This window comes from Apis laboriosa, unplaced genomic scaffold (genome assembly GCF_014066325.1).
Source record: "Apis laboriosa isolate Shangri-la unplaced genomic scaffold, ASM1406632v1 scaffold46_cov150, whole genome shotgun sequence".
Classification (NCBI taxonomy): Eukaryota; Metazoa; Arthropoda; class Insecta; order Hymenoptera; family Apidae; genus Apis; species Apis laboriosa.
In genome coordinates, this window is record NW_025223399.1 from 524245 (window position 1) to 547206 (window position 22962).

A 22962-nucleotide genomic window follows, 5' to 3' on the forward strand; every position below is an offset into this window, starting at 1 on the left:
CGCTGCCTCTTTAGCCGCGACCACAATGGAACAAGCTAACGACAGAGTCTCTTTCTCGAAAAAAAAAAAGAAAGAGAGAGAGAGAAAGAGAGAGAGAGAAAGAGAGAGAGAGAGAGAAAAGAAGAGGAAAAAAAGGGGGAGGGGAGGAAAAGTGGAGGAACTAATCCGTCAGTCGTAAAATCGATATCGACGTCGTTTCGTGTTCGCTGTTCCACGACGTGGAACGAGCACTCTGCGAGGCCAAGCTGAATCAACAGAATAGCTAGGTACGTGCATATGTGCGTACACGCTCGGCTTAAATCCATCCCTTCGCTTCCATCCCTTAGTTTCTTCCATTTCTCCTATTTCCTTTTCTCTTTTTTCTCTCTCTCTCTTTCTCTCTCCATATACTCAACATCATTTTCCCTTTATCTTATTTATCGATCGATTGAATTTCTTCGAATTTTTTTTTTTCTTTTTTTCCTTTTTCGAACGAACGACGGAATTGAAATGAGATAAAAATTACTTGTTAAAATAATAGATTCCGTATATGACAAATAAAGAATATATAAAGGAAGAAATTTGATCAATTTTTATTTCAACTTTCGAAAAAATATATCTTTTCTACCTTTGCCTTTTCGTTCTCTCGTTTTTTCTCGTTTCCTCCAATGTTCCTCCCCCTCTCTCTCTCTCTCTCTCATCAACGCACGGGGATTTCATTGTTCGAGTCGACAGAATTATCTCCATCCATTTCGATGGAATAGCTTCCTGTTAAACAAACGTTTGCCCATCGATCGATCTGATCGAACATGAATGGCGAACGAATCTTTCTTTCTTTCTTTCTTTCTTTCTTCGTCGATGTTTGTTTTCGATCATGATTCGCCGTTTCGATTTGTTCCTACATACATACAGCAATCCTGTTAATAATATCGATGATGACGATACGAAAGAAATTTTTCTTCTCTTTTCCTCCCTTAACTCGATGAACAGAAGTCGATAATTTTCTCTGTATCTCCGATTACGAAATGAATTATACAATCGTAAAGACAATTCTTATAATTCGTATAAACGCAAAATAAAAAGTCAAATAAAATTCTAAAAAAAAAAAAAAAAAAACGTATATATCCCCGTTTCCATTATAATATATTATAATATTATATATAGTATATAATATAGTATAATATAATATAATATAATATAGTATAGTATATAATATATAATATAGTATAGTATATAAGTATATAGTATATAATATAGTATAGTATAATATAGTATATAATATAGTATAGTATAATATAGTATATAATATAGTTAGTTATAGTATATAGTATATAGTAGTATAGTATATAGTAGTATATATATATAGTAGTAGTATATATATATATAGTATATAGTAATAGTATATAAATTATAATATTATAATATATTATAATATTATATATATATATAATATACTATAATATTATAATAAATATATTACGAATAATAATAATAACAATCGATTCGAAGAGGAAACGAGTATTGCACGCCAATAGAAAACATCGGTCGCAACATCGTCTTATATATTTAAATTGCGTTTAATTGAACGTCATTCAAGCTTAAATAAGGCGAATTATTTATCGGTATCCCGTAGCAATTCCCAAGAATACCGTTCCGTAATTTATTCTCCTTTCCTGTCCGCGGCTTAATTGGACGAGGAATGGCGTCCGGCTAAAAAAAGAGAAGAAAAGAAACAACCAAAGGTCGAGACCGTCTCCACCTAACGAACGATGAGCTCCGCTATCGTATCCCAAATTGAATCGCGTCCCATTCGCCTCCGAGGATTCTTCCAATTGCGAAACTTTCGTGTGTGTATATATATATATATATATATATATATATATATATATAAAGCGTGGTTAACGCGTGTAACGCCGAAAACACGTTCAATTAAACGAATTGCGGGAAACAATGGGCAGGAATGAATGGAGGTATATTATATTACGCGAGCTTCGTACGAGGAGTAAATAGCAACTGTGATAATGGCGAGGAACGTTCAACGAGCAATTTGCCGCGTTTATTGTTCTAGATTTCGATTCGACTTTGTATCTATATTCAGTGATAATAGTAATTTTCAATTTGAATCAAAATAAGTAAATTGGTGATATTGTGGATATGTTGGAAAGAAGTTGGAGAGAAATTTTTTTTCGCCCATTTTTGTTTCCATTGTGAATACACTTGATCCAGAACGATTCGATGCGTTAGATCCAAAGAATAGTAATCGATACGATAGAAAAATTTTGTTCACTTCTCATCTTTTAATTTATAATTTATAATGTAATTTCGTATTTCGTGTAGTATTATTATATCGAAATAATAGTTTCGAGAATATTTCTATAAATTAAAATAATTTCTACGATTTTGTACATTCGAGTTATAATTCTTCCACTGTGATATTAAAAATGTTATTTCTCATCAATATATAATTATGATTTATAACGATAGATTTAATTTAATAAATTAAATATTTTCGAATAGTATCAATGTTAAATCGAAATAATTAATAGTTTCGAAAATATATACCTATATGAAAATAATTTTTACGATTTTGTATATTCGAATTATAACTCACTATTATAGAAAATTTTTTTTTTATTTCTTCAATATAATTATGATTTGTAACGATAGATTAATTTATAATTTATAATTTACTTCATAAACGAAAATAATTTTTACTATTTTGTATAATTATAACTTACTATGATAGAAAATTTTTTTTTTATTTCTTATCAATTATGATTTGTAACGATAAATTAATTTATAATTTATAATTTACTTCATAAATGAAAATAATTTTTACGATTTTGTATAATTATAACTTACTATGATAGAAAAATTTTTTTTTATTTCTTATCAATATAGTGTGGGTTAATTATGATTTGTAACGATAGATTAATTTATAATTTATAATTTACTTCATAAACGAAAATAATTTTTACGATTTTGTATATTCGAATTATAGCTGTTTCACTGCTGTGTAATATCAGGATTGTGAACAAAGCGTTTGAAGCGAAGAGAACGGTACTTTGGACAATAGCGAGGATTTTTGTTATAATTCCTCTTCCTCTGACTTCTTGCCACATCAGCTTGTGTTACAAGAAAACTCAGAGCACAGCCACGTGTCGATATGCGAGATTTATCGTGGGAACGTACTCGGTGATTGGTCAATTTGGAAGGAAACGCCTATTTTCTACCCAATGTGCTACTAATTTACGATTTCTCAGTGTCGACGTTACATCAAAAATAATCAATAGTTTCAAAGAAATCGATGAAAATAATTTTATACTCTTTATTATAGTACTCTTCCATTATTGCGATGATGTCAGGATCGTTAACAAAGCGTCTGAAGTGGAGATAGACTCGGTCCACTTGTCCCTGTGCCGTCCCGCGAGACTTCTTCCTTCCACCAATGATGGGGAAAATTCAATAGTCGAAGTTACGAATAAAAGTTACTTGGATAAATTGCTTCGATAATTCATTGCTCGTAACATAATCGCGAATAATTATAAAAGCGGATCAAGTATAATAATTAATTTATAATAAGAATTATAAATATCGAATATACAAAATCGTAAAAATTATTTTCATTTATAAAGTAAAAGTATTCTCAAAACTATTAATTTTATATATACATTAATAAAATAATAATTTTGATATAATAATAGTAATACTGGAATATAAAATTAAATTATAAATTAATCTATCGTTACGTCATACGTTAAATCATAATTAGTCCACATTATATTGAAAAAATAAAAAAAATTTTCTATCATAGTGAGTTATAATTCGAATATATAAAATCGTAAAAATTATTTTCATGAAGTATATATTTTCGAAACTATTAATTATTTTGATATAATAATAGTAATACTGAAATATAAAATTAAATTATAAATTATAAATTAATCTATCGTTACGTCATACGTTAAATCATAATTATTCCACATTATATTGAAAAAATAAAAAAATTTTTCTATCATAGTGAATTATAATTCGAACATATAAAATCGTAAAAATTATTTTCATAAAGTATATATTTTCGAAACTGTTAATTATTTCGATATAATATTAATAATTCGAAAATATTAATTTTTAAATTAAATTTATCGTTATAAATTATAAATCATAATTAGCCCATATTATACTGAATGATATATGATATGAAATAGAATTTTTTATATCACAGTGAAAGAGCTATAACTCGAATATACAAAATCGTAAAAATTATTTTCATTTATAAAATAAAAGTATTCTCAAAACTATTAATTTTGATATAATAATAGTAATACTCAAATATAAAATTAAATTATAAATTATAAATTAATCTATCGTTACAAATCATAATTAGTCCACATTATATTGAAGAAATAAAAAAAATTTTTTATCATAGTGAATTATAATTCGAATATATAAAATCGTAAAAATTATTTTCATGAAATATATATTTTCGAAACTGTTAATTATTTCGATATAATAATAGTAATACTGAAATATAAAATTAAATTATAAATTATAAATTAATCTATCGTTACGTCATACGTTAAATCATAATTATTCCACATTATATTGAAAAAATAAAAAAATTTTTCTATCATAGTGAATTATAATTCGAACATATAAAATCGTAAAAATTATTTTCATGAAGTATATATTTTCGAAACTGTTAATTATTTCGATATAATATTGATACTATTCGAAAATATTTAATTTATAAATTAAATCTATCGTTATAAATCATAATTAGCCCACATTATATTGAATGGTGATATGAAATAAAATTTTTTATATCACAGTGAAAGAGCTATAACTCGAATATACAAAATCGTAAAAATTATTTTCACTTATGAAGTAAATTATAAATTAATCTATCGTTACAAATCATAATTAGCCCACATTATACTGATAAGGAATAAAAAAAATTTTCTATCTATTTTATAACTCATAGTGAGTTATAATTCGAATATTATATTTATAATTATAATAATTTTCGAACAGATGTTATTGTAAGCATTCTGATAACTAGAACTTTATTCGAAATTTTTGTCGCTCAACTCTTTCCAACAACACTACTAATTCAACAAATTCCTTCATTTCGATCGATCGCTTTGATCTGATAAATTATTCTCATAAAAGAGCGGAAGCGTAAAAATCGTAAAAGCGGACGAGCCTCGAATCGAAGATTCGAATAAAATTCGAAGATTGTCTCCACTTGAGTTGCTCGCTTTCCCTTTTAAACGAAGTTTAAAAAGTTTATACTAAGGGGACCCTCTGTACCCTCTTCTCTGCGAAAGATTAGATTCTTTCTCTCGAGGGCGAGGTGCACGCGGCTCACCGATGAGTTCCTCCGAACCGAGAAATATTGCCCACCCTCGCCTCTCCACTCTGAAGGGGGAAAAATATCCTTTCTCTCTTCCCTGAGATCTCTCCATCTTTTCAAACGTTTTCGTTCGTTTCGCCGCGCTCTCGATCGTCGTTCAGAGCCATCTTTCTTGCGAAACTTTGTGCTCGAAAAGAAAGGAAGAGAATTTTGACGACACGATATTATTAAACTTTCTGAAAATTTACACGTTATACTTGCAATGTTTGCGTGTTAATCGTTCAGATAAAAATCTCTACTTTCTTTTTTGATTTTTCTGTGCCTTGCACGAGGAGAAAAATTTCAGTCCTCTTCTTAAACCAACGAACGAAATGTCTTAATTTACCCTTCTTCTTTCCGCGAACAAATCATTCCACGAGAAGCACAAACAACCCCGTCCGTTTCTCCCATCTTCGCGAATTGTAATACAAATTTTCCATAAAAATGATCGATGAGACGAAATGTTATCGCGAATGATAACGTTTTAAAACGAAGTCGATCGAGATCTCGTGGGATTTTTTTTCATTAGGGCGCAAAAGGTCGAGAGGCGCATCGAAGGTCCGTCCATCGAAGGTCAAACTCGATGCGCCGCCCACGAATTCCCAACGAATATTCCAGCCATCTATCGTTACACGACGATTCGCGGCCGTGGGACGATGATTCATTGAGAAATTTCATTCAGAGAATACGCATCCCCCTCCTCGTTTCGTTGATTCGCTTAATAGAAGAGAATTGTACAGGGTGCCCCCGCCGTCAGTTCGACGAGTAGAAATATGTGAAAAGAACATTGCAATGAAACGCATGGGGCCAGCGAATTGCTTTAGAAAAAGGAGAATATGTTATGATAAAAATATACGAAAATATGAGATTTGTTGGACGACGCATTCTCATGGAAAGATGGGCACAAGTTGAGCGGCTAGGTTTTTATCTGTGGGGGAACACGGATCTCAAAAATGAAAGTGATTGCGTAGAATTAATGATAAAATAGGAGTTTGAAGAATTGGTAATAGAATAGGATTAATAGTTGAGAATGAACTATTGAAGGTAAAGATGAAACTCGGTTTTCTTTAAGAGAAGCATTAAACTTGTTTTCAATGAAAGGCGTGATTTTTAGATTTTATAGAATATATTGGTGCAATTTGATTGTTTAATCCGGTGTAATTCAAAATATATTGCTCGTACTTCTCTCAAATATAATGAAATTAATAAAGTTTCGATATTTTGGAAAAACAATTGGAAAACGAAGCCTTGAATCATCATCAATTGAATTTAAGTAAAATATGTAAAACTGGAGGACACAGAATATAGAAAGAAATTTCGTCGTATTCTTCAAAGAAAGATACGAAATGATAGATCTCTATCAAAATACTCGTCCAATTTCATCAAATTCATTTTTCTCGATACAATTTCATTGAGTATCGATATTTTAGAAAATAATTGGAAGTGAATTCTTATCATTAAATTTATCCAACAAATTGTAGAAAAATATGTAGTAAAAAGAATATAGAAAGAAATTTCATCTTTCAAGAGAAACAAGGAAAAATAATTTTCACGTATAATTAATAATCTTTTCCATTTTTCTCGACATTAATTTCATTAAATATCTATATTTTAGAAAACAATTTCTGAAAATGAATTCTTATCATTAAATTTACCCAACAAATTGTAGAAAAACACATAGGGGAATAAAACTAAGAATGTAGAAAGGAATTTCATTCGTATCCTTCAAAGAAAGAAATAATAATTTTCACACGTATAATTAATGAAAGACGAGAATGAGAAATGATAGATCTTTATCAAAAAATACTCGTTCAATATTCCATCCAATTCCATCCCTTCTATTTTCATTTTTTCTCAGCACAATTTCATTAAATATTTTAGAAAACAATTCCGAAAATGAATGAATATTATTAAATTTATCCAACAAATTATAGAAAAACACGTAAAGAAATAAAAAAAGAAATAAAAAAAGAAATAAAAGAAATAAGAATATAAAAAGGAATTTCATTCGTATCCCCCAAAGAAAGACACGAAATAATAATTTTCACGCGTATAATTAATAAAAGACGAGATGAGAAATGATAGATCTCTATTAGAAATACTCGTCCAATTCCATCCAATTCATTCCACTATCTATTCCATTTTTCTCGACATTAATTTTATTAAATATAGATATTTTAGAAAACAATTCTGAAAATTCTTATCAATAAAATTACCCAACAAATTGTAGAAAATTCGTATCCAAAATATTCGTCCAATATTCCATCCAATTCCTTCCATTTTCATTTTTTCTCAACACAATTTCATTAAATATTTTAGAAAACAATTCTGAAAATTCTTATCAATAAAATTACCCAACAAATTGTAGAAAATTCGTATCCAAAGAAAGAACACGAAATAATAATTTCCACACGTATAATAATATAATAAAAGACGAGAATAAAAATATATAATAAAAGATGAGAAATGATAGATCTCTATTAGAAATATTCGTCCAATATTCCATCCAATTCCTTCCATTTTCATTTTTTCTCTCCACAATTTCATTAAATATTTTAGAAAACAATTCTGAAAATTCTTATCAATAAAATTACCCAACAAATTGTAGAAAATTCGTATCTTCCAAAGAAAGAACACGAAATAATAATTTCCACACGTATAATAATATAATAAAAGTCGAGAATAAAAATATATAATAAAAGATGAGAAATGATAGATCTCTATTAGAAATATTCGTCCAATATTCCATCCAATTCCATCCCTTCCATTTTCATTTTTTCTCTCCACAATTTCATTTTTCATTGTCTCCCACACGTGCCAAGTCCAGATACAAGTGCAGCCGATAATAATTAACCAGCCGATTCAAAAGTTACTTTAAAAAGTCGAGCAAACCGGCTCGAGGAAAGTTCGATGGATTAATTTTCTCCCCACGGTGCGGTGCGGCTAATTCGAAAGAACGGGGGCACCGTAAAAAGGAACACTTTTCAACCGCCCAACAACAACAGCCCGTGTTGTACTCCACCGATCCGACAAGTTCATCGAAGCTAACTGCACTCGGCGAGACGAGCGCGACCTCGTTCCTTCTTCCTCTCAGATGCACTGCCCCCCTCCTCTCCAACGTGTCTTCCAACTGTCGCACAGAGAAAAGAGGAAATTTGAACGTTCTTCGAGGAAGAGAATTCCTGTCGATCGAAAAAGAAAGAGGAGATTGATTTTTTTGAAATTTTTCCAAATTTTTCCATCGAAAGGAGAAAATTAAATTACGCGAGGGAGGTTAATTGTTGAGATTGATTTTTTGAAATTTTTCCAAATTTTTCGAAATTTTTCTATCGAAAGGAGAAAATTAAATTATGTGGATATAACTATTGAGATTGATTTTTTGAAATTTTTCGAAATTTTTCGAAATTTTTCTATCGAAAGGAGAAAATTAAATTATGTGAAGGATATAACTATTGAGATTGATTTTTTGAAATTTTTCCAAATTTTTCCATCGATATACTGGAATCGAAAGGAAAAAAAAAAATTACGTAAAGGAGGTAACTGTTGAGATTGATTTTTTGAAATTTTTCCAAATTTTTCTATCTAAAGGAGAAAATTAAATTACGCGAAGAAGGTATAACTATTGAGATTGATTTTTTTGAAATTTTTCGAAATTTTTCCATCGAAAAGAGAAAATTAAATTACACGAAGGAGGTTAACTGTTGAGATTGATTTTTTGAAATTTTTCCATCGAAAGGAGAAAATTAAATTACGCGAAGGAGATTAACTATTGAAATTGATTTTTTAAATTTTTCCAAATTTTTCCATCGATACACGATGGAATTGAAAAGAGAAAATTAAATTTCGCGAAGGAGGTTAATTGTCGATATTGATTTTTTGAAATTTTTCCAAATTTTTCCATCGATATACTGGAATCGAAAGGAGAAAATTAAATTACGCGAAGAAGGTATAACTGTTGAGACTGATTTTTTGAAATTTTTCCAAATTTTTCCATCGAAAGGAGAAAATTAAATTACGCGAAGAAGATATAACTATTGAGATTGATTTTTTGAAATTTTTCCAAATTTTTCCATCGACACACTGGAATCGAAAGGAAAAAAGAAATTAAATTTCACAAAGGAGATACAACTATCCTAAATCCTCCTCTCCCTCGTTCCTCCCCTTTTCCTTTTTTCCCCTCCCTCCTCTCTTTAATTCACGGCACGGTTGCACCCCTCCCGTTACACTTTGGAGCACCGTCGAGGAAGCCAGTTTATTAACTCGACGGTAGAGAGGGCGGCGCATCTTTTTTTTCCACCGGTTCTTCCACCATGCGAGAATAATTTTCGTGCGGATACAGTGTGTCGCGTTATCCTCCCTCGTCTCATCCCCTCCCCTACACACGCCCATATACCCATCTCTCTCTCTCTCTCTCTCTCTCTCTCGTTTCTCCATCTGCGTGGACTTGGTCGAAACGGGTGATGGTGGAGGAGAATCAGAGCGTGCAGAGAGGAGGAAGAACAGGGAGGGAAGGAACTGTGCGGGTTAAACGCAGGGGTTAATGGTTCCAGGGATGATGCTGGTGGAACTCTGTCCTCCTCTCTTTCCCTCCTCCTCCTGTATCTCTCCCTCCCTGTTTCCGCACAACGAGCTTTGCACAGCTCGTCGACGACACGTTTGTCGGCGCTCGAGAAAGAACGAAGAGCTAATTCCGGGAAACGAGGAATTGAACAACTATTGAACAAAAGGAAAAGAAATTTGAAAAAAAAAAAAAGAAGGAAGGAAAGGGACGAATTTTTCGTTTCCTTTCCTTTTTCTTTCCTCTTCTATTTCTTTTCTTTCCTCTTCTATTTCCTCTTCTATTTCTCTCGCACGAGGAAACGAAGGACGATTTTCCGGACGAGAGAATCGCTCGAACTACTCGTTTGGATTATTCGAAGGAACGGCCTTCGAAGTAAAGGGAAAGGTAATATAGATATGATACTCGAAACGGAGGAAATCTTTCGTGTAAATCGGTCGATGAGCGGTATATATCGATAATGGATAGCGGTATGGTTTATCGAGAGAAATAAAGAAGAAAAAATTTCCACCAACATTGGTGCACACCGTTGCTGGGCGGGGGGATGATATAACCACTCGAGCTCGTATCTCGTAAAAGCTTGTTCGTAGTATCGATCCGATTTGCTCGATTATCTAATCTTATCGGTGGCGCTCGTGTACGACTCTCCATCGAGTACGGATCTTCTACGTTCTATTGTGCAACTAGCAGAACAAATTGTTTTATTAAAACATTTATATTATTTATTTTTTTTTTTTATTTTTTTTATTTTTATTTTATTTTTATTTATTGAATATATAATCTTTTAGATAGATCTGGATTAATTCGAGTGAAAACACATCTCTTTAAGGGGGGAATCGAAGTTCTCGAAAGTGAACTTTTCTGAAGAATTTGAGAGAAAAAGGGAGAGAGGAGATAAAAGAGACTAATTTTCACATTTTCCGCCCAATGTTTTTCGCCAAGTAGCTGGAAAAAGGGGATGCTGGCTGGTTGCCTGACCTGGTTGGATAGCATGTCAAATGGGGGGGATTAAAAGGATGAAAAATTGGAATGTTTTCGAGATAGGATCGCGACGATTCTCTTAGAAAGAAAGAAAAAGAGAAGAAATGGAAATTCAGATACAGAATTCGTAAAAGAAATACCTATTATATTTTATCTCCAAACGTATTTTTATATCCACGTGATTTTCAACAATTGATTTTGACGATAAATTTTCACACGGAACGAAAAGAAGACGAAAAATATAAAAATATAAATTTAAAAAAAGAAGAAGAAAAATCTATTTTTCATCTACTCCAAAACGTAGCACTCGATCACGTGTTTTTTTTTGAAATCCGAGCTTTGTCATCCTTCGATTAAAACTGCCTCCTACTCGAAAGTTTCGAAAGTTCATGGTCGCGAGCGTGGTCTCATCTCACAATTATTAATCATTATCAAGCTCTCCCTCTCCCAATTGGTTCGATATATTTGGAAAAATATCGACGGTTCGACGAAAAATAAAAAGTAAATTTCTACTGGAATGAAACTGACGATTTATTATATATATATAATTGATATTTATAACTTTATAATGGAAAAGGAAGAAGGAGAAGGAAGGATTGGATTTTAAACTTTCCCTTTTACATTTTTCTAATTATTTTACTTCACGAATAAGGGAAAGAAGAAAATGTTTCTGCGAGTCGAAACATTCGAACTCTGAGGCAGAGATGCTTCCAGAGAAAAATTAGAAGGAAGTTTAGAGAGGGGAAGATTGGTTAAGCAAGAGATACGAGTAGTTAAGCGTATCATAATTTATTTCTTTCGACCTTCTTGCACTTTGTCTACGAGAAAGATATTCCTTGTTGCAATCCTTTTTTTCGAGGCAACTTTCGGAATAAATTCGGTGTACTGTTTTATCCTCGAGAGAGAGAGAGAGAGAGAGAGCAAGGGACCTCGAAAACACGGATTTTTCTCCAGGTTCGCCGACCTTCCAGTCAGATTTTCACCAGATATGAAAGTAAGCCTCGCAATAATTCAAAAATACCGTAATTAACCTACGTGAGCCTGCTGCTTACGTCTTCCAAGAGGATGCATTAGACTAATATTGCATTAGACTTTTAAATGGCGACAGCGTTAAAAATCCTGTTTCATTACGCCTTTTCATTAGGAGAAATCGAGAATTCAGTCTAATCTCGGTTATAAATTTCATCATCATAAAGTTCAGAGGGGAAACTTGGCCGACAGATTTAATTGAGCTCGATGGACGAGACTTTATTATTTCGAAGAGATAAACAGTTATCGATAAAACGTATTGTTTCTTCAAATAAATTTTCGATACTTTGTAATTCATCCTCCTTATTTTGATCGATACAATTATTTATCGATCCATCTTCAAACGATTATCTCCACACGCGTCGTTTAACCGCAAAGCTTTAATCGAACACGAAAATCGAATTCAAAACTTCCTGGTCTCGATGCGATCCGAAGATACGATAAATTTAATATTGTTATAGAGTTTAAAGTTCATTGAAATTTCATATGCGATTTCATTATTGAAGCTATAATATAGCTTCATATATATATATAAATAGCAACATTACTATTTCATAGTTGGTAACTATTTGTTTCTCTTCGATACACGTACTTCAAATGTTTTATAAATGCGTATAATCAAATATATTCATTCAGCTAAACCCGTATATTTTATTTATTGTTTTCCATTGCCCAATCAACAGTGGGATTTCTATCGAATTATTCTTTCATTTACGATTAATAGGAATATTTTTTCGCCAAATATCGTAGTAACTGCGATTTCTATGGAATTATTTTTTTATTTACGATTAATAGGAATATTCTTTCGCCAAATATCGTGGTAACTGCGATTTCTATGGAATTATTTTTTTATTTACGATTAATAGGAATATTCTTTCGCCAAATATCGTGGTAACTGCGATTTCTATGGAATTATTTTTTTATTTACGATTAATAGGAATATTCTTTCGCCAAATATCGTAGTAACTGCGATTTCTATGGAATTATTTTTTTATTTACGATTAATAGGAATATTCTTTCGCCAAATATCGTAGTAACTGCGATTTCTATGGAATTATTTTTTTATTTACGATTAATAGGAATATTCTTTCGCCAAATATCGTAGTAACTGCGATTTCTATGGAATTATTTTTTTATTTACGATTAATAGGAATATTCTTTCGCCAAATATCGTAGTAACTGCGATTTCTATGGAATTATTTTTTTATTTACGATTAATAGGAATATTCTTTCGCCAAATATCGTAGTAACTGCGATTTCTATGGAATTATTTTTTTATTTACGATTAATAGGAATATTCTTTCGCCAAATATCGTAGTAACTGCGATTTCTATGGAATTATTTTTTTATTTACGATTAATAGGAATATTCTTTCGCCAAATATCGTAGTAACTGCGATTTCTATGGAATTATTTTTTTATTTACGATTAATAGGAATATTCTTTCGCCAAATATCGTAGTAACTGCGATTTCTATGGAATTATTTTTTTATTTACGATTAATAGGAATATTCTTTCGCCAAATATCGTAGTAACTGCGATTTCTATGGAATTATTTTTTTATTTACGATTAATAGGAATATTCTTTCGCCAAATATCGTAGTAACTGCGATTTCTATGGAATTATTTTTTTATTTACGATTAATAGGAATATTGTTTCACCAAATATCGTAATAACTGCGTGTTATAGAATTTTAAAGTTCACTGAAATTTTATATGCGATTTCATTATTGAACGTTGCCAGCAACATTACTATTTCATAGTTGCTAGCTATTTGTTTCTCTTCGTTACACGTACCTCAAATGTTTTGTAAACGCGTATAATCAAATATATTCATTCAGCTAAATTTATATATATATATTTTATATTTTATATTTTATATTTTATTTATTGTTTTCCAGTCAAAATAAGCTTGCGATAAATCGTGTAAATCCACGAGTCGGTGAATCGATTTGGAAAGAAAGAGAATCGTTCTATCCTGATCTGGAAAAAACTTCCTAGCTCCCCACCTCTTCATCGTATAGCTTCACGACATCGCGTGTAAACGTTCTATTTATGCGCCTTCTAATTCGCGTTGAAGAGAATCAACGTAGGAGAGAAAGAGGAGATAAGAAAAGGAGGAGAAGATGATGGCGGGGGGAAGCAAAAGCGAAGAGGAATGAAAAAGTAGGGCCGCCTACGGCAGGTAGGTAACCCGGTGCACCTGCTCCATATACGAAGGGTGCATCAGCCTCGAGACGAAATCTCGACTTTCCTCCGGCTGACCATGAGAAACAGATCGCATCTAACGAATGGTAAATGGCGTGAAATAGCACGAGGATGTATAATATATATATGTATATATGTATAGTATATACGTGTAAAAAAGAAGTTCGTTAATCAAGATTTCTTTTTCTCTTCTCTTCAGTCGGATAGCACGTAACTGCGTAGATTATATATCTGATTAAACTTTGATATTTGATATTATTGATTTCCTGAAAATATAGATTAGGAGTTTTCTTTTTTTCTTGCGATCGTTATCATATCTGCTATGTGCGTTTGCTCTTCGTTTCGAAGATAAATAACGAAATCGAGGAAGAAAAAATCGAGGAGCTTTCTCGAGAGAGAGAAAGAGGAAAACGAAAGAGAAAGATTAGAAATTTTACTTTTTTGAGAAAGACTCGTAGCTGTGATCCTCGCCGCGAAAATCCACCACTCTTCCCCTTCGAGGAAGAATCGCCGAAAATGGGATGGAAAAAGATGGACGAAGATCTATCTGTGAAAAAGTCGCGTCGATTTTTTTTTTAATTCGAACGCTCGTCGTGAAAAAGACATTTCCACGTGCCACTGGTACACGAATAATCGTACGTATTGTGCGCGAGCTCGTGCCGACAGCTGTCAAGCTTTTATCAGGGCGTCGCGTTTTGCCTCCTCGAATATTTTATCGTAATTTAAATTTACCGTGTAAGCCCCCGTGCACAGGCAAGGAACCGTCCGCTCCAACATCCGGCCGATATTTGCATATCGTGAAAAATATATTTATAAAAAGTAAATCGCGAGTTTATATTCTCATCACGTTGAACTTTGTAAAAATTGCAAGAAAGAGCGAGAGCGAGAGAGAGAGAGAAAGAGAGAGAGAGAGCGCGAGAGAGCGAGAGCGAGAGAGCGAGAGCGAGCGAGAGCAAGCGAGAGCGAGAGAGAGAGCGAGAGAGCAAGAACGAGAGCGAGAGAGAGCGAGAGAGAGCGAGAGAGAGCGAGAGAGAGAGCGAAAACGAGAGCGAGCGAGAGCGAGAGAGAGAGCGAAAACGAGAGCGAGCGAGAGCGAGAGAGAGAGCGAGAGAGCGAGAACGAGAGCGAGAGAGGGAGCGAGCGAGAGAGAGAGCGAGAGAGAGAGCGAAAGCGAGAGAGAGAGAAAGATGAAAGAAAGTGAAAGAAGAACAAGACGAAGAGATAAGATGGAAGAAAAGGAAACTGAGAAATCGTCGTGGAAGAAAGAAATCTCTTGAAAATTGTGCGCGCGCTTCGAAAAGGATGGAAACGAATGATTCGAAATTATTCGGGATCGTCTTTCGCTTGTGCACCCTGTATATCAAGTCCCTCGAACACCTCGAAATCGTAGTAGGTGTGGAGAAAGAGAGAGAGAGAGAGAGAGAGAGAGAGAGAGAGAGAACCACTCGCGTGTACGAGGAATCTTGAAGACCGTGGGAACATCGTCTTGAAGACGGATTACGCGGTATCCTATCCTGCCCCCGATCTTCTAAATCGTACAATACTCGCTTGTCCCTTGCTGGAATTGCTCCTTTCGAAACAAGGATAAATTTAAACATCTTTCGATGCGAAACGATTTCTTTCTCGCGTATACGAAGAGTCAATTTATATCGATTCCTAGGATAGGAAAATTTTTGGCAACCGATCGTGAACGTTTTACATTTTTCCTCCAAAAAAAGAAAAAATCACGAACGCGCGATCTAAAAAAGGGATTCATTTTAAAAAAAAGAAAAAAGGAAGGGAAAAGAAAGGAAGATGAGTTCGAGTGACAAGATTTCGACTTGCTCGGTTGAAGAAAGCTTTACAAGCCATCGATTGCCAGCTATCGAGGCTGAGAGATCGAGAAACTTTCGTCGCGTTGGGGAAACTCGAGAGAAGGAAGATACAAGGGAGAAATATCGGGGGAGGGGGAGGAAATGGGAGGAGAAGGACGTTCTCGGCGCGCCTTGGGCCGGAAGTTCTGTCCAAATATTTTATATGGGAGGATGGCACAGGGATGGCACAATGGACAGGTCAGTGGCCTCGCTCTAAGAAGATTCTGTCGGATCTTTCCACGAAGCAGGGAGAACCCTCCTCTCGTTTTGTCAACCGAGAAAGATTCACGGTTAACTTTCTTCCACGAATCGCACCTTCTTGCTTCTACGTGTGTCGCAGCGCATAGCAATCCTCGTGTAACGCTCGATAATGGATGTATCGATGCCTAAAATAAAAGGTGTATCCTCGACGGGATACCGCTTTTATTTTTCAGAATCGATAGAAACAAGATCGTCGAAAAATTTAACTCAATCGATTCAACGAGTAAACTTTGTTAATCGCGTCTGTCAAATTCGTGCAACATCGCACGATCGACGAATAATATCCTTTCGATGCTTTTCAACGTCGTTCGATGTGAAATGGTTTAAAAAATGGTCCACCGAGTATACGAGCGAACGCAGAGCTCTTATCGATAATAGCCGATAAAATTGTTAGGCGACGTACGTGTAAATTCACCTCTACGCGTTCTACATCTTGCGTGTACACTTCCCTCGATATCGGCTCGTCCGCGTTTCTACTTTTAACAGCGCCGAGAATCGTCGACGATTTTTGCCAAGATCAAGATTTTAACCCTTTTTCAAACTTTAGAAATTCCACGTATATATATATTTTTTTAATTCCTCGATACATCTTTACATTCTCATTATTTGTTCAAATATATATGGAATGGATATTTCTAATTTTAGTAAAAAAATATGTAATTTATCGCATAAAATTAAAATTTCATTATGCTATAATAATTGTTTCTTTAATCTAATAAAAGTACGTAATTGTATCGTATCATGATAGATAAATTATCGTTGCAATTACAAAGAATCGGGGGATAAACACTTACGAGAGCTAAATCGATAATTCTTATCTTTCAAAGAATCTCTTTTGCTCTTACTCGCGAAACGAGTTTTATTATCTATTTTCCAAAAAAAAAAAGAAAAAAAAAGAAGAAGAAAGAAACATTTCCAATTCCCAATAACACGCGTTTTTTTCGTTTCCTTTGCTCGCGATTGGAAAATAAAAAAAAGAAAAGAAAAAAAATACGGCGATAATAACCGAGTAATACCGTGTCATTATCTTATGCGCTGTTCGCTTTCTCGTTCCCCGACCGTAATAACGCGTATTGGGAGGGTGGCGCGGTGAGGTGGGTGAGCGCGAATGAATGATGCATGAGCCGAGGGGGAGGGGCGTGGGCGGCGAAGAAACGCGGCGAAAAATGGATAAAGCGGCGCCGCGGAATTTAACGCGCGATCGTCATTACGAACGAGGGCCGAATCCAGTCACGTGGCCATCGCCGATTCCGATAATTCGCCTCGCTTCCGCTCTCGCGCGCAGCAACTCTGTAATATTCCATCCACGTAGATCTACGTGGACGTAAGCTGTAAACAAGCTGCTCGCAGGTATGTTATCATCGTACGTATCGAATAATCCGGATGGACAATGACACTGTGAGCTATCTCGATAATCCGATGTTCCTTCGACTCGTTTATCGATTCGTGAAAAAAGAAAAAGAAAAGAAACATGCTCGATATCGGGCGGGTCGTACGCAACACTTTTTTCGTAACGCGCAAGTAGCGCAGCAGTTTAACAAATCGATGCCTCGCCATCTACCGTTTTGAAATTTCATTCCACGAACGAACGACTTTTGCTTTCGCAACGACTCCCGTTAAAAAGAACGCGCGTGCATCTTTGATTAATAATTCCGTCGAGGAAAAATCCGTTTGGAAAAAAATCTCCATCGTATTTCATTAAACTTTCCCTTTTACTCATTGTGCACGGCTTTATCGCAATCATCGTAACGTTTAGAAGATTAATAGGTTAGAGAATACGGTCTCGCGTTTTACAATTGAAATAGCGTAAATGCTAGCTGGAAGACGCGCTTGTACACTCGTACGAGGTATAGGATCGTAACTGAGTTGAGGCCGCGCAGGAAATTGTCGTAGAGGTTAAGTGTCAATAAATAAAGCGGGCTGTCACGAGGCAATCTAAACTTTCCGTTCCTATTCTTCTCCATAGAGTTTCTTCTCTTTCCAGATACCGAGATCAATTGTGACGTGATACGTGAAACTTTCTTCCACGTATGAAAATAATTCCTCCCCTTGAAATTTCTCGATAATTCTAACCGGTTAAGACATTGTTTAATCGCAATTAATCGCAAAAATTAATAAGCATATAATAAATCGATAAAGTCGAAAAAAACAAGGGATTATTTTATACTATATATATAATAAAAAAGATAAGATTGTTAATAACATTTATTCAATTTATGCTCGGTTTTAATTTAAAACGCTTCTTCATTGTCAGAACGGCGAACAGGGAAGGCCAATCCCTCTTGGCTCGCGCGTATCGCGATTTCTTTTCGCAGGCATTCGAATGATCTTGTTACTCGAGATCGATCAATTACGATTACGCTTTCGACCGAGCAAGGGGTGGGGGGATCATACGATCTGCTCAAGCATGGTGTTGCTCTCTCCCGGTCAAGTATAAAGTTACCCTGATCGATCAATCAGTCCTTTACCGTACTCGTTACTCGTGTTACACTTTGTAAAATTGCGCCTCGGCCGTATTATACATGTATCGTACTCGAAGCAATTTCAATCGCGCATCCGTGAAATCGCAATGGTGCGTTCACTGTCCACCGCTGGAAGGAAAATGCGAAAATTTTCCACCTAATCCAAAACGATAATTTAAATCTCGATGCATTAGCGTAGGCTAGAAAATTTTAACGTATTGATACGATATAAAAATTTTCTTATTTCTCGTAATATGCGTAATAGACTAATTATGATTCGTAACGATAGTTTAATTTATAAATGCAATTTTGTATTTAAATAGTTTATTATATCGAAATAATTAATTAAATTTCGAAAATATTTCTTAAGTGATTATCGAGTTTGAATATTTAAATTATAGCTCTTCTATTACTATGTAGTGTGTGAATGGTACAAGTGACGCGATTAATCAATGGAATTATTAAATTTTGAATTTTCTTACGCAAAAGCGTATTATTTGTATACGCTCCTGCTCTATTCCAATGAAACGATAAGGTTCTAACCTTCAAATTGGAAATTGAAAATTTCTTCTCCAATTTTAAATTTTATCCATCGAATTTTTATCGTGGAAAAATTTTTCCATTTCAGGAATGAGAGAGAATCGAAAAAAAAATATAAGGCTTGGACGAAGGTTTTGTTGACAATCCTGGCACCACATATTGTACTATTGGAAAGAAATCTCGCGAAAGGAATGAGGGTCTGATCGATTGATTTGGAAAGAAATTAATTATTATTTTCACGCGCATTTTTTCTCTCATCGAAACGATGCATTAGCGTAGAATCCAAAGAATTCTAACGTATCGATACAATGTAAAAATTTTGTTATTTAATATAATTATGATTTATAACGATAATTTACAATTTATAAATGTATTCGAATAATATCAACATTACATCGAAATAATTAATAGTTAAAGAATATTTCATAATACTTCATAAATGAAAATAATTTTCACGATTTCGAATATTCGAGTTATAACTCTTCTATTATGATATAAAAAATTTTACTTCTCATCAATATAGTATATTAATTATGACTTATAACGATAGATTTAATTTATAAATGTAATTTCGTACTCGAATCGAAGTATCAACATTGCATCTTGAAATAATTGATAGTTTCGAGAATATTTACTTCATAAATGAAAATAAAATTTTACGATCTTGAATATTCGAATAACTCTTCCACTACTATGTAGGTGTCAGGATCGTCGACGAGAGACTTCTTTGCGCGATATCGTAAAATTCGTCTTCGAACATTGATTATTTATTAATTCAAAGAAGGACCGACAAGAAGGAAGATTTAATCGTATCACGTGCCGCGTTTTTTCACGTCAACTTGAAGTGGGCGCCCGCAGGATCGCGTCGATAATCGTCAACCGTCTCGAATTTCCTGCTAACCCCTATAATACCGCCTCGTATTAACGAGAAATTAATTTCACCGTACCTACTGATCCATACGTACTTTCTAATCTCTCTCTCTCTCTCTCTCTCTCTCTCTCTCTCTCTCTCTCTCTCTCNTCTCTCTCTCTCTCTCTCTCTCTCTCTCTCTCTCTCTCTCTCTCTCTCTCGTTTAATCCTTCACTCTACCAAATATAATTTTTACTAAATATAATTTACTAAATTTAATTTTTTCATAATTTTTACTAAATATAATTTCTACTAAATATAATTTTTAACAAGCACGAATTAGAAACTCAGCTTAAAGAGAAGAAAATGCAAAATTCGATTGACTTTTTAAAGAGAAGAAGAATAAAAATTAGAATCCTTTTGTAAATATTTTTCTTGTAATCGATTGATTAGATCCTTCGGTATATGGAATTTTTTTCTCTCTCGTCTGTTCCATTGTAACATACACATCAACGAGCACAACACAAAGCCGTTCCTTTTTCTAATCTATTAATTTTACAATAAATAAAAAAAAATAACGAAGCTAGCTTAAAACTTGTTGCGAAAGGCACACATTTTATATTTTACGTCACGAGATTTAATAAATATCCATAAATAAAATAAAAAGAGAAGTCTCGAGGAAAATGTTTTAATATCAATTCGATAAACGAATCGCGTATCTCGAATCGCTTGAATAACGGCGAAGAGGATCTAATTATCGAAACCACCAATCGCATAATCGACAAACCGACACTTAAGACTCGAGGAGTAAAATCCCTTTTGGGGAGGAAATCTTCTATCACTTGCGTTTTCCCGAAAGCAATACGAAATTGCTCGTAAAATATATCCTCCACCCCTATTATCACACGTTTATCCGATCGATGGATGGAAGAACGAATCGACCTGTATTTTCGAATCGAATTCCCCGCAAACGCAACAATCGCGACGAGGAGAAGCAGAGCACGGTAGATACGTGACTACTTGTTGCTAACTAAACGGTTGGCCGAAGGAGAGAAGGAGAGAAGAGAGGAGAACAATCGCGGCCGCTATAAAGATTTCTCGGCGACGGAGCAATGGCGCAACAACCTTCCACTCTGTCCCAACCGTACGCCGCCGTTACCTTTGTTTCCTTATCGATGTGCGTCACGGTAATGCGTGATAAATAAAAAGAGCTCGAGGTGTATCTTGGCTCAATAAGATTGAGAGCTTCTCTCACGCGAAGCGAATTCTTCGCGGCGAGAATAATTAATCGTCGATCGAGTTCCAGAAAACGATGATATTGATGATATTGATTTCTGGTTTCGAGAAATTTTATACGTTCGGGAATATTCAATGGTTTGTTCGAATTAAAAGAGAGGGAATTTTATTTCGTTTTCGATTCGAGCGAAAAATTATAGAAGACACTCTCTCGTAGATTAAACAAAAAAAGATAGCTCTTCGATGCGAGGAGTTCATTGAATCCTCCACTCTATATAATTATTATATATCAAATATAATTTTGGTAACAAGCATTAGAAATTAGAATTAGAAACTCAGCTTAAAGAGAAGAAAATATAAAATTCGATTGACTTTTTAAAGGAAGAAGAATAAAAATTAGAATCCTTTTAAATAAATATTTTTCTTGTAATCGATTGATTAGATCCTTCGATGTATGGAATTTTCGTTCGTAAACGGAGGAATCTGCAACGTCAAGGTCCTCGTGAAAATGTAGAAAACTTTTTAAATTTAAACGCGATTCCACGTTGGCGGCGGTGTAAATATTTGGCGGCGGTGTGTTTTTCCCCGGAAAATACGAAACATGATTGGAAATTAAAAAAAAAGAGGGAGAAACGGGAGGGTGCGTTTGAAAGATGTCTACGGCATGTATAGGGGTTGCTCGCCTCGAGACCGATCGATTCTCGGGCTTCTCCAGCCGCCCCAACCCGAAGCCTCCTTTCCACCCTGGTCAATGTCACGTAAGATTAGAAACCCGCTCTCGCTTTTTCCTTCCATCTATAAATCTAAAATTTTTCGAAATATTTATATTCATCGATATATTTGTCCTCCATATTCTTTTCTTTCTTTTAAATAAAGAATTTCTTTTAAAGAAATAATAAAAGAAATTTAATTATTTAATTATTAAAAATCTACAAATCTACAAAATTTTTCGAAATATTTATATTCATCGATATATTTGTCCTCCATATTCTTTTCTTTCTTTTAAATAAATAATTTCTTTTAAAAAAATAATAAAAGAAATTTAATTATTTAATTTTAATCAATTAAAAAAATAATTTTAAATAATTTTAATCAATTATTTAATTATTAAAAATCTACAAATCTACAAAATTTTTCGAAATATTTATATTCATCGATATATTTGTCCTCCATATTCTTTTCTTTCTTTTAAATAAATAATTTCTTTTAAAAAAATAATAAAAAATTTAATTATTTAATTTTAATCAATTATTTAATTATTAAACATTTAATAATTAAATTTAAAAAATCTACAAATCTATAAAATTTTTCGAAATATTTATATTCATCGATATATTTGTCCTCCATATTCTTTTCTTTCTTTTAAATAAATAATTTTTTTTTTAAAAATAATAAAAGAAATTTAATTATTTAATTTTAATTAATTATTTAATTATTAAAAATCTACAAATCTACAAAATTTTTCGAAATATTTATATTCATCGATATATTTGTCCTCCATATTCTTTTCTTTCTTTTAAATAAAGAATTTTTTTTAAAAAAATAATAAAAGAAATTTAATTATTTAATTTTAATCAATTATTTAATTATTAAAAATCTACAAATCTACAA

General features: G+C 33.3%; 2 protein-coding genes across 2 annotated transcripts in view; one reads left to right on the top strand and one right to left on the bottom strand.

Annotated features, from left to right (window-relative positions):
- The window catches only part of LOC122716492 (breast cancer anti-estrogen resistance protein 1), a 116648-nt gene that overhangs the window by 86448 nt on the left and 7238 nt on the right, over positions 1-22962 (bottom strand). The window lies entirely within an intron of this gene.
- Positions 16680-22962, top strand: part of LOC122716497 (transcription factor 21) — a 30012-nt gene continuing 23729 nt past the window's right edge. Inside the window, exon 1 of the mRNA XM_043939631.1 lies at positions 16680-17613. The gene's annotated coding sequence lies outside the window, so the exon portion shown is untranslated. The remainder of the gene's footprint in view (positions 17614-22962) is intronic.